This window comes from Molothrus aeneus, chromosome Z (genome assembly GCF_037042795.1).
Source record: "Molothrus aeneus isolate 106 chromosome Z, BPBGC_Maene_1.0, whole genome shotgun sequence".
Taxonomy (NCBI): Eukaryota; Metazoa; Chordata; class Aves; order Passeriformes; family Icteridae; genus Molothrus; species Molothrus aeneus.
The window spans coordinates 57,657,442-57,672,081 of NC_089680.1; the positions used below are offsets into that span (position 1 = coordinate 57,657,442).

The 14,640-nt window shown below is 46.6% G+C and overlaps 2 pseudogenes; both read left to right on the forward strand.

The window, feature by feature from the left end:
- Positions 1–7,009: 7,009 nt before the first annotated feature.
- Positions 7,010–9,182, forward strand: LOC136569177 (cyclin-A1 pseudogene; annotated as a pseudogene).
- Positions 8,421–11,265, forward strand: LOC136569399 (uncharacterized; annotated as a pseudogene).
- The last annotated feature ends 3,375 nt before the right edge of the window (positions 11,266–14,640 follow it).

A 14,640-nucleotide genomic window follows, 5' to 3' on the forward strand; every position in this document is an offset into this window, starting at 1 on the left:
GGCCTGTGCTGGGACACATTGCCACCAGCTGAGCCAAGCTGCTGTGATGTTGCACCTAGCTGCGGCGAAGCTGCATCAAACAGTGGAGCCACGTATGCCACTGAGCCCCACCAATTAGTCAATGGTACATTGCTCAAGCATTATCATCAGTAAGAGAACAATTTCCAGGGGCATACTGTTACCATTACATGGATGACATCTTGATAGCAACCCCAACCAAAAAGAGCTTTCACAGATTCAGCCAAGCCTGATGCAAGCATTAAGAACATTTGGGCTGCGAGTAGCATGGGGAAAAGTGCAGCAGCAACCACCCTGGACTCAAAATAATGGATCAGACCATACAGCCACAAACAATTCAACAAGTCTTAACAAAAATTCAAACTTTAAACAATGTGCAAAAACCTTTTGGGTACCATAAATTGGCTCAGACCCTATATAGGATTGAGCATCTCACAATTAGCACCCTCATTTAATATCCTAAGAGGTGATCCTGATCTAAATTCTCCCAGAAAATTAGCCACAGAGGCAAAAGTTGCTCTTGAAATAGTAGAGCAGGCTATCACAAACAGACAAGTCCACCAGATATGCCCAGAGCTGTGCATTACTGTATTTATTTTGATAGTCAATTGTGGGAAATACAAGCACAGAAACCTCCCAAGGTCTCAAACATACAAGCTCAGAGATGGTGGTGGATACAGTGTTTGACCTAGGACCTTGGAGAAGGCTTGAAGCTTTAGAATAGAAAAGTGAAACAGACATGAAGTAAGAATAAAGATTTGTAGTTTAAGCAGAAATATGTTTTAAGCAAGTAGAAATATGCCTCATGTAAGAGAATAAATATGTTAAGCAAGATAGTAGAAAATTTTAAAGTCTAGCAATAGAACTTGTTAAAGAGTTAGTAAAAAGTAGAAGATGCAGCAGTAAGTTTCTGTAGAGTTATATGAGTGGATAAAAAGAGCTGCATTGCGGAAAAATCATATAATACATAGCAATTGATGACTGGTTTATGGAGGTGCTAGTGAGCTTTGTGGAAGTAGCTGATGGGATAAGAAATTTATAGAAGACATTGTAACTAGAATTAGAATGGCTTCTGATGTGATGGTGTGTGTGGATGTAACAACCTTGAGGTCTCACCCTTCCATGAGTCTGATTTTGCAATAAACCGTCTTTTAATCACCTCATTAGTTGACCCCATTCACTTTGTATCCTGAACAGTCAATTTTCATCCTACCAGGATTGTTGGACAGTGGGATATTCAGTGGTCTGAGCCTTTACATGTTTTAGAGTGGCTGCTCCTACCTCACAAATCTAAAAAGACGGCACCTGCCATCTTTGAGTTAATTGCACAATTAATCATCAAATGCCATCAGAGATGCTTACAATTAAGTGCAAGAGATTCTTCCAAAATTATTATACCTGTGCCACAAGAACAATTTGAATGGTGCTTTGCCAGCAGCACAGCCTTGCAAAGTGCCTTGCAAAATTTCTTGGGACAGATTAGTTACCATCTACCAAGCCATAACTTACTGCAATTGAGTGGGACCACTGAATTATCCCTAAAACCACTGAACAGTTGCACATCCCTGAAAGGTGTTACAGTATTTACTGATGGTTCTGGGAAAATGGGAAAAGCCATTGTAACATGGAGAGAGTAAAATGAATTGCAAATATTGGAAGGTTGTGAGAGTGGATCACCTCAACTGGTAAAATGCTGTAGTTATGGCTTTTCAACATTTTCCCCATATTCCTTTAAATATTGTCACTCACTCTGCCTACATTGCTGATATCACATAGAGATCAGACTGAGCCCTGTTAAAATAAATTGACAATGCACAAGTATTTGACCTACTAAAAACTACATGGCATACCATCCAGGCATTAGAAGTCAAACAAATTTACCAGGTTTTATTGCAGAGGGTCAATGCTGAGCAGGTTGCCTAGCTAGCCCTGCTTGGACAGCACCACAGCCTTGCACAAGCAAAAGCATCACATGCCTTCTTCCATCAAGACGTTTGAGCCCTGCAGCAACAATTCCTGCTGTCAAACACAGAGGCTCGTAATATGGTTAACACCTGTACTGACTGCCAAGGCCACACTGCACCACTGCAGATGGGAATTAACCCTCATGGTCTGAGAGCCTTACAAATCTGGCAAGCAGATGTCACACACATCCCTGAATCTGGACATCTAAAATATGTGCATGTGTCAATTGACACCTTCTCATCAGCCATATGGGCTTCAGTACATACAGAGGAAAGGAGTTGGGATACCATCACACATTGGCAATCAGTCTTTGCTGCTTTAGGTATCCCCCATACCATCAAAACACACAATGGCCCTTGCTTACATTTCACAGAATGTGAGACAATTTCTACAACTCTAGGGTGTGTTACACCACACCAGTATTCCCCACTCAGCAACAGGATAGGCCACTGTGGAATGTGCACGTGGCACTTTAAAATGTATACTTGATAAACAGAAAGGGGGAATGAGTGGTGAGACCCCACAGAGTAGAGTGGCTAAAGCTATATATACTTGGAACCATTTAACAGTATTAGAAAATTCCCAGAATCCAGTAATTTTTAATCACTTTTTATCATTGCAGTCATCTAGTGATGCCCAATCACCTAAATCCAAAGTAATGGTGCAAGATATCACTAGGAAATAGGAAGGTCCATGGGATCTGCTTATGTGGGGATGTGGCTACACTTGTGTTTCCACAGACACTGGAACACAATGAGTTTCTGCCAGGTGTGTACACCCTGCTCTACATCCTGCTTGGGACCAGAAGCAGCACCTTCCTGATGGCCCTCCAGCAGATGTCATGGAGCAGTGATTTAAACAACTTGTAGACCTGCTACATGGAGATCTGGGACAATCTATTTAAGGATTTTTTAATCTATTTAAGGATATCAAAATTTTATCTAGTTAAAGATACAAGGACTTAAGGATTTTACCTATTTAAGGACATGAATTGCAAACCCAAACTAAGACAGATTGTTTCTCCTGTTAGTTGGCTTTCTAACGGTTCTACAGAAAGTTGTAAAATTGTAACTTCTAAGTAGTGAGCCTTCACCATGCCATTTTGAGAATTTATATTACTGGTAATCCCATTTGACAGCTCCTGGATATGAATGTTACATCTCCAATGATACATGGGATATATCACTACTTGATAGGGGCTAGGCTTGTTGAGTTGGGTGGAAATCCTCATTCAACCTAGGCTTTTGTTTGTGTCATCATGATTGTTTTGTACACTGTGCTGTATTTGTAATCCTGAATGCAAGGGCCCTGCAGAGGATGACAGACTTTGTATTTAAAAACAAAATGGGGGAACTGTGGTGGATAACAGCTGGCCTTAAGGCCTCACAGTTATAAATAATCCTAATTTTATAAGTGAAATATAACTAATTATATAACTAATTATATAATTACCTTAATTATATAACTCGACCAGTCTGGACAACTGGGGAGCAGGTCTAGGCTGTTGGGGACACAGGCAGCTATTGGCCAGTTAGCTGGATGGCAACTAATTCAGCCAATCAGGACTAACTGTGTGGACCTTCAAAACTATATAAGGAGAAGAGCACTCAATAAAAGTTGGCTGTTGTCACATGAACCTCGGTGTGTACTGTTGTGTGCCTGTCTCCAACATCAGCAACATGTAGGTACACACCTGAATAGCAGGTGTAAGCAATCTCCTGTCACCCTAAAGTATGATGTTCAAAAACCACTCAACAGAAGATAAAAACCTGTTTTCTAGCTGAGGAGCAGGTACTTTCAGAAGCAGCTATTTACTAAAGCAACTGCTGCTTTGTTTCTTCAAGACATGATTGATCATGGGTCTGTCCAGTGTAGGATAGAAAATAAGAAAAAAACACATTGTCTTTATAAACTTTTAAAAATCCCTATTTTTGCTGTTTTTTGAAAGTCAGATATTCTATGCAGTTCAGTCAGTGTTTTCTGTATAACTTCCAGAGTTATCACACCCTGATCATCATATTTTTCACATAGAATGATGAGCTGGCATGAGGAGCCAATTTAGTTTTGAGTTGTCTCAACACTGGTTGTCAGGGATGCACATGTGCCACCTGCAACAGGAAAATAGAATATAGGAGGAAGCCTTGTCTCTGGGGAGATTTTACCTGGCAACAATTCACATGGGGCAAACAGTCAACAGGAGAGTACTTACTCCCCAGAGAGGCTTCTCCAATTAGATGATGATAGGTCTCCACCAATGGACTGCCACTGAAGGTTGGACTGGACCAATAGTCTCCTGTCAGGAGGCAGACTTTGGGAGGGGCCAGGGAGCATAAAAGCAACTGCACGACAAGCTCTGGGGGTTTTTGCACCTTGTGCATTTTGCTTTTTGGCTTGGTGACTGGGGCTTTTTTGTGTCTCATCTTTTGGGCTTTTTGAGTCTTGGGGCCTCTCGGGTCTTGTGTTTTTGCTTTGGCTCCAGCCTGTGGAGGCTCACTTGCTCCTTTGACCTGGCCCTAGCCTGTTTTTTGTCCTTTTAGACCTGGTCCTAGCCTGCCTTTTGGCTCTCCTGCTCTTGCTGGCTCTTGCTTGCCCTCACACCTGTCCTGCCTCCCTGTGTCCCTGACCGCCACTCTGTTGTTTCACCCCTACATCCCTACCCAAGCCATCAGCATCCAACCCCAGCTGCCTCCAATCCAGCCCATTGCCACTATCCCCACTGTGACCCTGTCCAGGGTTCTGGACCTCCTGCCCATGCACGCACTCACCATGCGCCCAGCTGCTCGTCGCCACAGCAGCTGTGCCTGTGGAGCTGTGCATCTCTGAGAGCTGCACAGGCTGAGCAGCAGGCAGAGTGCAGTGCAACCTCCCACCTTGTGGACATTGACAGCACTCCCCAGCCCTGTTAGTGGTAACACCCACTTTTTCCCTCTATCTCCCCTCCCTTTCTCTCTCTCCCCCTTTTTCCTTTTCCATTTTTTCTTCCTCCTGCTCTGTCTTTTCTAGTCCTCTTTAGTAGGGTAACTCCATTTTTTTGTGTTTTATTTTTCAATATCAACAAATGGTACTCAGATACAATGTTTGTCTCAGTTGACTTGGTTTCATTCGTGAACATCTATTTTTAAAAGAACTCTTCACAGTTCCCCACAGTGGATGAGGCATTTAAATTCGTGGCAGCAGTGGGGTGGTCTTGAACAAAAGCCTTGTATCTGTTCTAATCATTTTGTATGTATCTTGGGGAGAGATTTCATTTGGGTATTAAAGAAAAAAAAAAGGTGTGACGCTCCCTGAAACCTTGTGCCTGCTGATCTAACTGACTAACATATATCCTTTCAGAAATTGTTTTTTCTCTCTGGCAATTTGGAACTCATTACAGTGTGACCCTTTATAAGAAGAATTTTGTCCTGTTATCTGTAACTGCTGTGATATTTTAACGTCTGTCCTCTCAGAAACTATTTTTCCTTGGGGCAATTTGGGACTTCTATGGTGCAGCCCTGTGGGGAGATATCACGAGGTCTCAAGATATCGCGAGGTCTCAAGATATCGTGATGTTACACTTAGGCGGAACCCCTCCCCTTTTACCGTTAACTGACCGTTACCCCCTGTTATAAATTACCCTGTCTAACTGTTAATAAAGGCCAGTTACTGTCCACCACATTGGTGTATGCGTGTGCTTGGCCCGTGTGGCAGAGGCGCTGCCACTGAACTGTCCTTGACCCGGGATGCCACACCCTAAGCGGTGGCAACAAGTGGTGCCGAAACCCGGGATCGATCTGGGAAGCAGGAATCGCCTGGGCGAGCAAACGGCGGCTGGAGCAGCAGGACTGTCTCCGGTGGGGAGGACGTTCCCAGAGGACTGGCAAGAGGGGACGGTCTCACACTGAGATTCAGCAAAGGAGGAAGGCTCATTCCAGGAGCTGGCGAAGGAGGAAGGTTCGCGCCTAGGACCGATGAAGGAGGAAGTCTCGTGCTGGAAAATTGGCGAAAGAGGAAGGCTTGCGTCGCAGCTGGCGGAAGAGGAGGTCTTGTGTCGCGATTCGGCGAAAGAGGAAGTCTTGCACCAGGACCTGGTGAAGGAGGAAGGCTCGTGTTGATAGCCAGCAATGGAGAGGATGGAGCCCCTTGCTAAGGTCGTTTTTAAAATTCACAGAGAAAGGGGCATAGATTGTGAGCCGGGAGATTTTTTCCTCGCAGTGTTGAAGCTCCTGCGCATTGGGGCAATCAGGCATCCGGAGGATATCTTCTGCCCGGAAGTATGGGATAATTGTACTGGGGCCCTAGCGGAGGAGCTATGTCCTCAGGCTTGGGGCGGAGTCTAAAATCATGGGGCAGGGTCATGCGGGCTCTGAAAAAGGCTCAGCCGGTCCAGCGGGAGCGGGGAAAGTGGAAGGCCACCCAGGACTGCTTGTGGGAGGAGCCCCGGCAGGGTGCGGATGATCGTGGGTCCGCTGAGTGTGGGGATTCGGAGCCGTGGGAGCGCTCTTCGCAGCTCCCAAGCCCAGGCACCCCATCTACGGGGAAAAAGCGGTCATTTTGGGACGGACTGCTTGAGGAGGCGCGGAACGCAGCCGTTAACTCAGAGGCGCAGAGCGTGGCCGTCGTTAACTCAGAGGCGCAGAGCGCGGCCGTTGGTTCAGAGGCGCGGGGTACGGCCGTTAGTTCGGAGGCGCAGAGCGCGGCCGTTGGTTCAGACGTGCGGAGCCCCGCCGTTAGCTGGGAGGCAGGGGGGCTGCCATTGACTCGGAGTCTGAGGGAGCCTGGGCGGGGCCTCGGCCTCATGCGCCACAGGGTGACGAGCCCCAGAGCGGCGGAGGGGGTCACCATGGCGACCCGCAGCCGGCAGGGCTGTTGAGGCGGCGCGCCAGGGGTTGAGCCACCGGGCTCCCAACTGGCCGCGCCCAACAGCCGCTGCCTCCAGCGGCTGCGCCTATGCAGGGCCGGTGGGCAGCCTGGGCGGCGCAGGATGGCCAGACCGTTCCGTGGGCTGGTGGCAAGCGGAGCCGGGCAGCGCGGTACCGACATTGGGGCGATGCATCGCACCGGGGAGAAGGGCCGTGCAGGGCGGCGGGAGTTCTGCCCCCCCGCCCTCCGCCGCAGTGGCGGCTGGGCCGTGCTGGGGGTGCTGACGGAGAACAGGCAGCAGCAGCAGCGGCCCAGCGGCCAGGGTGCTGCTGTTAACAAGCTTTTCTGGCTTTGAAAACACTATCACTTCATGTAGAAAAGATGAAGTGCCCAACTGCATCATCAGTGCTGCATCAAAGCAAAGTTTTGCTATCTACATAGATGATTCAGAAGATAAAGAAAACTACAGCTGCCAAGTGTCTGAAGAGCTGGAATTAAGCCACTGTGAACTGGATACCAGTGCAATGACATCCAGTATTCATCGGCGGCTGTCCTATGGTAGTGGAAGATGTTGTAACTCTGGCTGGAGAGTATGCAGAAGACATTCATCAGTACCTCCAAGAGGCAGAAGTAAGATTTAGGCCCAAGTCCTACTACATGAAGAAGCAGCCAGATATCACAACAGGAACGTGTGCTATCCTGGTAGACTGGCTGGGGGAAGTAGGGGAAGAGTATAAACTTTGGACAGAGACTTTGTACTTGGCAGTGAACTTCCTGGAGAAGTTTCTTTCCTGCATGTCTGCTCTCAGAGGGAAGTTACAGCTTGTGGCAACAGCAGCAATTCTTCTGGCTGCTAAGTATGAAGAGATCTACCCACCAGATGTGGATGAATTTGTCTATATAACAGATGATACCTACACAAAGAAGCAGCTGCTAAGAATGGAACACTTGCTTCTCAAAGTGCTGGGTTTTGACCTAACAGCCCCAACTGTCAACCAGTTCCTCCTTCAGTATATTCAGAGACGTGGTATCTGTATGAGGATGGAGAACCTTGCAAAGTATCTTGCAGAGCTGAGTCTCCTTCAAGTTGATCCTCTTCTGGAGTACCTTCCTTCACAAATTGCTGCAGCAGCCTACTGTTTGGCAAACTATACAGTGAACAGATCTTTCTGGCCAGAAGAACACCTTAACATTGTGACACTGGGCCACCCGAGCACTTGAGGAAGGCCCACAGGTCATAATTAAAAATTAACTAGGGGAATGGGAATAGGGTTGGAGACTGCTACTCCCAGGGCGAGGGTATGCAGCCATTAAGAAAAATAGTAAGATCAAAAGGTGCCCATTAAGTCGATAAAACCGGACCTTCAGGGCAAAAACTAATGAAATTTGTAAAGTTTGTTTTTGCAGGACTGAATCCTCAGACACCCCTGCAGCCCGTATACCCTGCTTGCTAAAGACTGTGATGAATCATCAAGCAGCCCGATGGCAGACCATACTGGGGTTGTGAAAGAACTCAGTGACCGAACTAAAGGAGAGGCCAGTGCAGAGAAAGACGGGGGGGAAAAAAAAAAAAAAAAAAAAAAAACACCTCAGCGAAAATGTTGAGAGGTATCCATCAAGTGGAGTTCAAGCTCTGGCCAGGTTCCAGGTTCTGGCTCTACTTGCCAGAATGCCAATTAACCCACAGTTTTTCCTGCGTCAAAGGATCAAAGGGCGATTTGGAGGGGACATAAATCTGGACATGAACTCTCCAAATCCTCTCTAGTTTAAGATCAAACAGGTCACAGACTGTTTGAGAGAATAATTCGGTGCTATGAGGTCAACTAAAAAACTGAGGAGGTCCTGCAGAGATATTCAAAGTCATGGTTCAGTCAGCCCCCATGACTGATCACCTTACATTTTAAACAAGTTTGTGTTGTTTTTTAGAAAAAAACAGTTAGAGATAGTTAGCTTTTTGTTTGTTAAACATTTGCAGATTACAAGTTTATTGCAGTTGTGTTACATTGTTCAAGCTAAGTGCATTTTGCCAGTTACACGTTTCCTACTTGTCAGTTTTGTTTTAACCTTAGAATTTTCTATGTTTTTAGTTGGTCATAAAAGGGGGGGGAAATGTGGGGAGATATCGCGAGGTCTCAAGATATCGCGAGGTCTCAAGATATCGCGATGTTATGCTTAGGCGGAACCCCTCCCCTTTTACCGTTAACTGACTGTTACCCCCTGTTATAAATGACCCTGTCTAACCGTTAATAAATAGTTAATAGTTAATAAATAAATAATAGTTACTGTGCACCACATTGGTGTATGCGTGTGCTTGGCCTGTGTGGCAGAGGCGCTGTCACTGAACCATCCTCGACCTGGGACACCATGCCCTAAGCGGTGGCAACACAGCCCTTTCTGAGGAGCATTTTGCCCCCCTTTATGTAACTCTGTGTGCAGCTGCCTTTGTGATTTAAAGTGTGCTCCCTCAGGAAGCATTTGGGGCATTTTTGGGTATTTTTATCGTGTGGCCTTTCCTGGGAAGTAAAATGTCCCATCTCTGCAGCCAGTTGGCTTGTTGCTGTGAAGTGAATATTCCTGGAGAATGCTTTTCAGGGCACCTGGAAGTTTTAATAGTGTGACCCTCTTCAGGAAGCTGTTTTGCCACTTCTCTCACAGTGTGTACTTTTTTAAAAACAACACAAAACCCCCACAACCTTTCGTGTACTTTTGGAGCACATAGAGATTATAAGGTGTTACCCTCCCTGAAAGTTGTTTGCCCAAAAAACAGTTGTGGATATTCTCAGTTAGTCAAAGAAAGAACAGAGATAATTTCTCCCAGGCTAAGCCTGGGAAACTTCGAGAAAATAATTAAAACAATTATTATCTCTCTTTCAATACCTGTTGTTTATAGATATGATTCTCCGGAGTGTGCTATTCATAGTTCACCAATAGTGTGAGAGGTTTTTCCTTTGAGACCAACCAAGTTTCCCCTTAGCGAGTCACATTATAAAAGACACACTAATTTTCATTAAAGCCTTCTGACTGACCTTCTGAAGACTGGAGTCTTTTCTTCCCGTCCCTGACTCAACAGCATCAAACAGTAGTAATAAATGTAAGTGCTGTAAAAGGAGAGTGGGGCAGAAAGCCATCTGCTCCCTTATTGGATTTCTTAGGAGGTTTTAGAGCAAGACTCTCTGTGTCTGGATTAGAGTGGGTTAGGGACCACTGGCACAGCATCCAAAGTGTTATAGACCAGGTCTTGGCTTTGCAGGCAAAAGCAAAATCCAAGCCTGGGAATGAGAAAGCAGCCATGTGTGTGGTATTGGGGGTGCCTCTGATGGCTGCTATACAGGAGAGGACTGCCCAGTGTTGCCAGGAGACGACAGTGATTGAATCACTATGCTAGTGCAATTCTTGCAAATCTGTATTGTGAACTTGCAGAGAAATTTTGAGGAGAAAAAAAAAGCAGAATGACAGCTTGTGGCAGGTTTTGGGGGACGGTTTAGCAAGGGAAGCCACTGGTCCATGCACTGCTGGTCTGTGCACCCTTGGTCTGGTGGCTGCTGGTCCCAGAGCCTTTGGTCCTGTAGCCTCTGATCCCACAGCTGCCAGTCCTGGAGCTGCTGTGGCTCTCCTGAATGATGTCACGGCCAGAGCTGTCACTCCCTCAGAACTCAAAAGAGAGCCCACAGCAGCAGGCCAAGCTGAGCTGGCACCACAGTCTGCGCTTGCCCCTTAATAAAAATGGATTACACATATGAGAATGATCAGGATCAGTCCCCCCTCCTAACAACCAAAGACCTGCCTTTCACAGCTCTGGAACTGGGTAAACTGAAGATGGAATTGGGCTGCCATCCTGGCAAAACTGAAACTGAGTATGTCTTTCGTATTTCCTTAAGCAGAGAAGGCCAAATACTGCTTAAGGAGAAGGAGGCAGAAGGTTACTGGAGTCCAGGTGTTTTACTCATCCCTGAAGGCTGCCGGGAATCATGGAATTTGACCCAGAGGGCTGCATATTGGGCTGGTGGTGTAGATCCCTTGGAAAGAGGTGACCCCCTCACTATAGAAAGGACCAATTACCAGAGACATAAAGCAGCCTGTCTACGAATGATGTAAAATTGCAAAATTCTGCCTTTCCAAGAATCCCCTATCTTGCTCTCAGTAGATCCTGAGAGAATGACTTCTCTAATTTGAGGGCTTCTCAGCTCTCTAAAACTGATAGGAATTCAGTGGCAGGGAAACTTACAGGCTTTGGCCCCCTTAAAGAGAGTAATTGCTGGTCTGAGAGGTACCACCTCCTCCCCTACAGGGGATATCCTGGCCCAGGAAGGCAAAGTGTAGGTCTGGGGAGACGTCACCTGGGAATGAATCAATTTTTCTCAAAAATACGGTCCTGTAAAAACAACAGTAGACCAACCAGGAACTTGTGTGGTGAGACATTCCTGGCATAGCCCCAAACTATGATCCAGGATTCCTCCCCCCTCCAGTCTAGGTGGAAGAAAGCAGCCACTGACCAGACAAACTATATGAGCACAAGGTTGGCAGAAGGGAGGACTGAAAAGAGTGATGGACTGTGGAGGTCCAGCAGCCTGGCCTGGCCAGTGAGCCAGCCATAGCTGCGAACAACCCAAGGCCATGGAAAGCAACCCTCTAAGTGTGGAGACATGGTTTCAAGTTAGGGAGCGAGAGTTCAAGTTTGTTTGAAAGGGATCATAGGAGTTACTATGTTAATTTAGGTTATTTTTTTTTTTTTGTGATTGACTAGAATGTTTCTAGAATGTTCCATAGTAATGTTTATAAGTAGGGATTACCCCTTAGTCTTGGTCTTAGAGGTCGGGTGCATTCAGGAGTGCTCCTGTGATCTCAGCATAGAAGAATAAAGGACCCTCAGATTTTCGATCTAAGACCCACTCTTTCTTCTGCACTGACCCCGTGCTTTGCCTATGCCCGTCCTTGCGGATGTGGACAGAACAACACGAAACATGACAAGTGGCACCTGAACACAGACCCTTGAACAAGGGTCCTGGAAGGCTCTCCAGCGATGGACCTGCAGGACAGCTGTCACTGGACATAAGTCCTGGTCAGGAAGTCTACTACCCTGAGAGCATGAGTCCAAGTTTTATTGGACTTGGCTGCAAGGGTAGACCAAACTACTTCTGACTGGGGGGAGCCAGTCTGGTCAGCGGGCCCCATAGGACTTTCTAAAAGTGCTGCCAACTGGAGTTGGACAAGGATTGTGATCCACCCTGCAGAGGAGTGCAGGTGAGCTATAGTAGAGGAAATGTATTGTACTTAAATACCTGTATATAGGCTTTGCCCTGGGAGGTCCCGGTTGTCCTTGATGGGCTGCAGCTGCGATGTGCTTAATTGGGCTGCAGCTGTGACTAGTGAAGATAACTGGGATAAAAGGGGGCAGGTTAGCCAATCAGGGAGAGCCTTGAAGGAGCCCTGAACTGAGAAAGAACAACATGCAGAAGAAGGAGTCTGTGAAGATCTGCAGCCATAAGAACATGCTGAGGAGGTATGGACTTTAGAAATCTGATAACAACAGTATGGGACTCTAGAAGTAGAACAACAACAGTGAGCCTACAGGAGAAAGTGTGGTTTTTTGTTTTAGCCATGGGACTAAAGCTGTCCATGGCAGAGTGGGACATATACTTGCAGTTTAAGGGGCTTTTAGTTAAGCATAGGGAAAAATTTTCTAAGAGAAAGCTTAAGGCAATTATTAGGTGTATCTTTTGTAATCTTCCTTCTGTTACAGAGGATATTATTTTTACTGTGGGGTTTTGGAATTCTGTTGGGGACAAGATTTATGATTTAAGTTCCAAAAGGGATTTTGGGGTTTTTTGTTTACTTCCAATATTCCAGGTTGTTTATAAAGTGGTTGTTAGAGGTTAAGCCCGATCCCCCTGATAACCCCATCTGTTCTCTACCCTTGGTTCCTGGGTATGAGCCAGTCCTTAATTCTTCCCTCAACCCTCCCACATGGGGTTCCGCCTCCACATTGGGTAATGCCCCTCTGTAGTGTTCCACCCTTTTTGTCACCCTACCTCTTCTTTTTGCACCCCCTCAAGCTTCTTCTTCTCTACCCCTGACTCCTCTGACCCTGGGACTGGTACACCAGAGCAAAGCCTGCTGAGTGCATGGGAGCCCATGCCTTATAGAACTCTCATTCTTTCATGCCCCTATCCTTCTTGTCCTTTGGACTACCCTGGAATGGGATATGGAGCTGATATTGCCAGCATGCTTGGAGGAAGTGTTGGTTTGCTGCATTACTCTATTGCCCCATATCCACCACCAACTCCTCCAGCAAGGGCCCAAGATGGCAATGGTGCTTCCATTTTGAAACTTTCCCACTCTGACCCTCTCCTGCCTGTGCTCTCTCCTGAATTCCCTTCCTCTTCTGCCAACCACCATTTTGCTGCATCCTCTGCCCAAGCCAACACGTTACAACAAAACCAAGGTCCTTCCCCTGTCACCACCTCTTCCACTTCAAGCTCCACTGTGGACCACGACCCTTCCATCTCAGGCCACACCCCATCCGGGGGAGCCAGATCCATGCCCACCTTGGTTTCTGAAGTGCTGCCTTAAAACATGGCAATGCCTATGCAGCCCAGTTGTCCCTCCTCCTCAGAAAAGGATCTCAAACCTTCTGAAACCAGTGACACTGAAGACCTGTGGGAGAGGATCTGGAAGGAGGCGGTAAAGGAGGGAAACTGGGAGGTGATTTCTAAGTTTACTGCCTTTCTAGTGCAATACAGAGGCGAGGGGGCGCAAACTGTGATAGAAGCCACTTGCATATGGGGAGGTGAAAGAGTTATGCAGTGTGGCCAAAGACTATGGGAGAGGGTCACAACATTTTAATGCAGGCTACCTTCTCTGCACATGCCTTGACACCCCATGACATGTGATATGTGATGACTATGACTATATATTCTGTCCCCCATGGAATACACCCTATAGGAAGGGGGGGTGGAAGAGACAATTGAACCAACTATTGAATAATTGTGCCAGGGACCTAGCAAGAGCACTACTAACCATCAACCACTTAGGAAGAGAAGGACCATATAGCCAGGCTGAGGACCAAGCTGAAATCCTCTGTGGACAAGTGCTAGAGGACATTTAAAACATGGCCAGAAAAGCACTGATTCAGGTGCCTGATGGTAGTACACCAATTCTAGACTTTGCTGACATAAAACAAGGGCCTGATGAACCATACCTGAAATTTGTGGACAGACTCAAAAACAGGTTGCCGATGAAAGGGACATCATTCTAAAGAAGCTGGTGGTGTCAAATGCATCCCCGGAATGCAAAAAGGCATTGTGTGCTCTCCCATTTGAGCCAGAACCATCTTTGACCCAGATGATCGAGACTTGCTATCACCTTGGGACACCAGAACATTTCACTGCCTCACAAGCACAAGCCATTGGACAAGGCATTGCAGAGCCTTAGCCACCATGCAGGTCACCCTACAAGGACATTCATGTCAAGCCCAAAGACTGTGCTTTGAGTGCGGAAAACCAGATACTTTATAAATAAAGACTGCCCTCAGTGAGGAGCAAAACCTGCTTCTAAGACCTGTGGGTGTAAAGGACATTACAAGAATAGCCAGTCTCACCCAAGATAGGGGAGCCACAACAGACACCAGCAGGAAACTTCCATTGAAGCATAGGATGACTCCACATGATGTTACAAATTACCCAGCTATTGATGCCTACCATCATTGAAGGGCAAGTGGCCCAGAGCTTAAGTGCACCATTTCAGGACTCCCATCAATCATGCCCCCAGGTGCCAAACTGGATGTGGCAAGTACCAAGCCAGTAATGTTAACAGATGTTA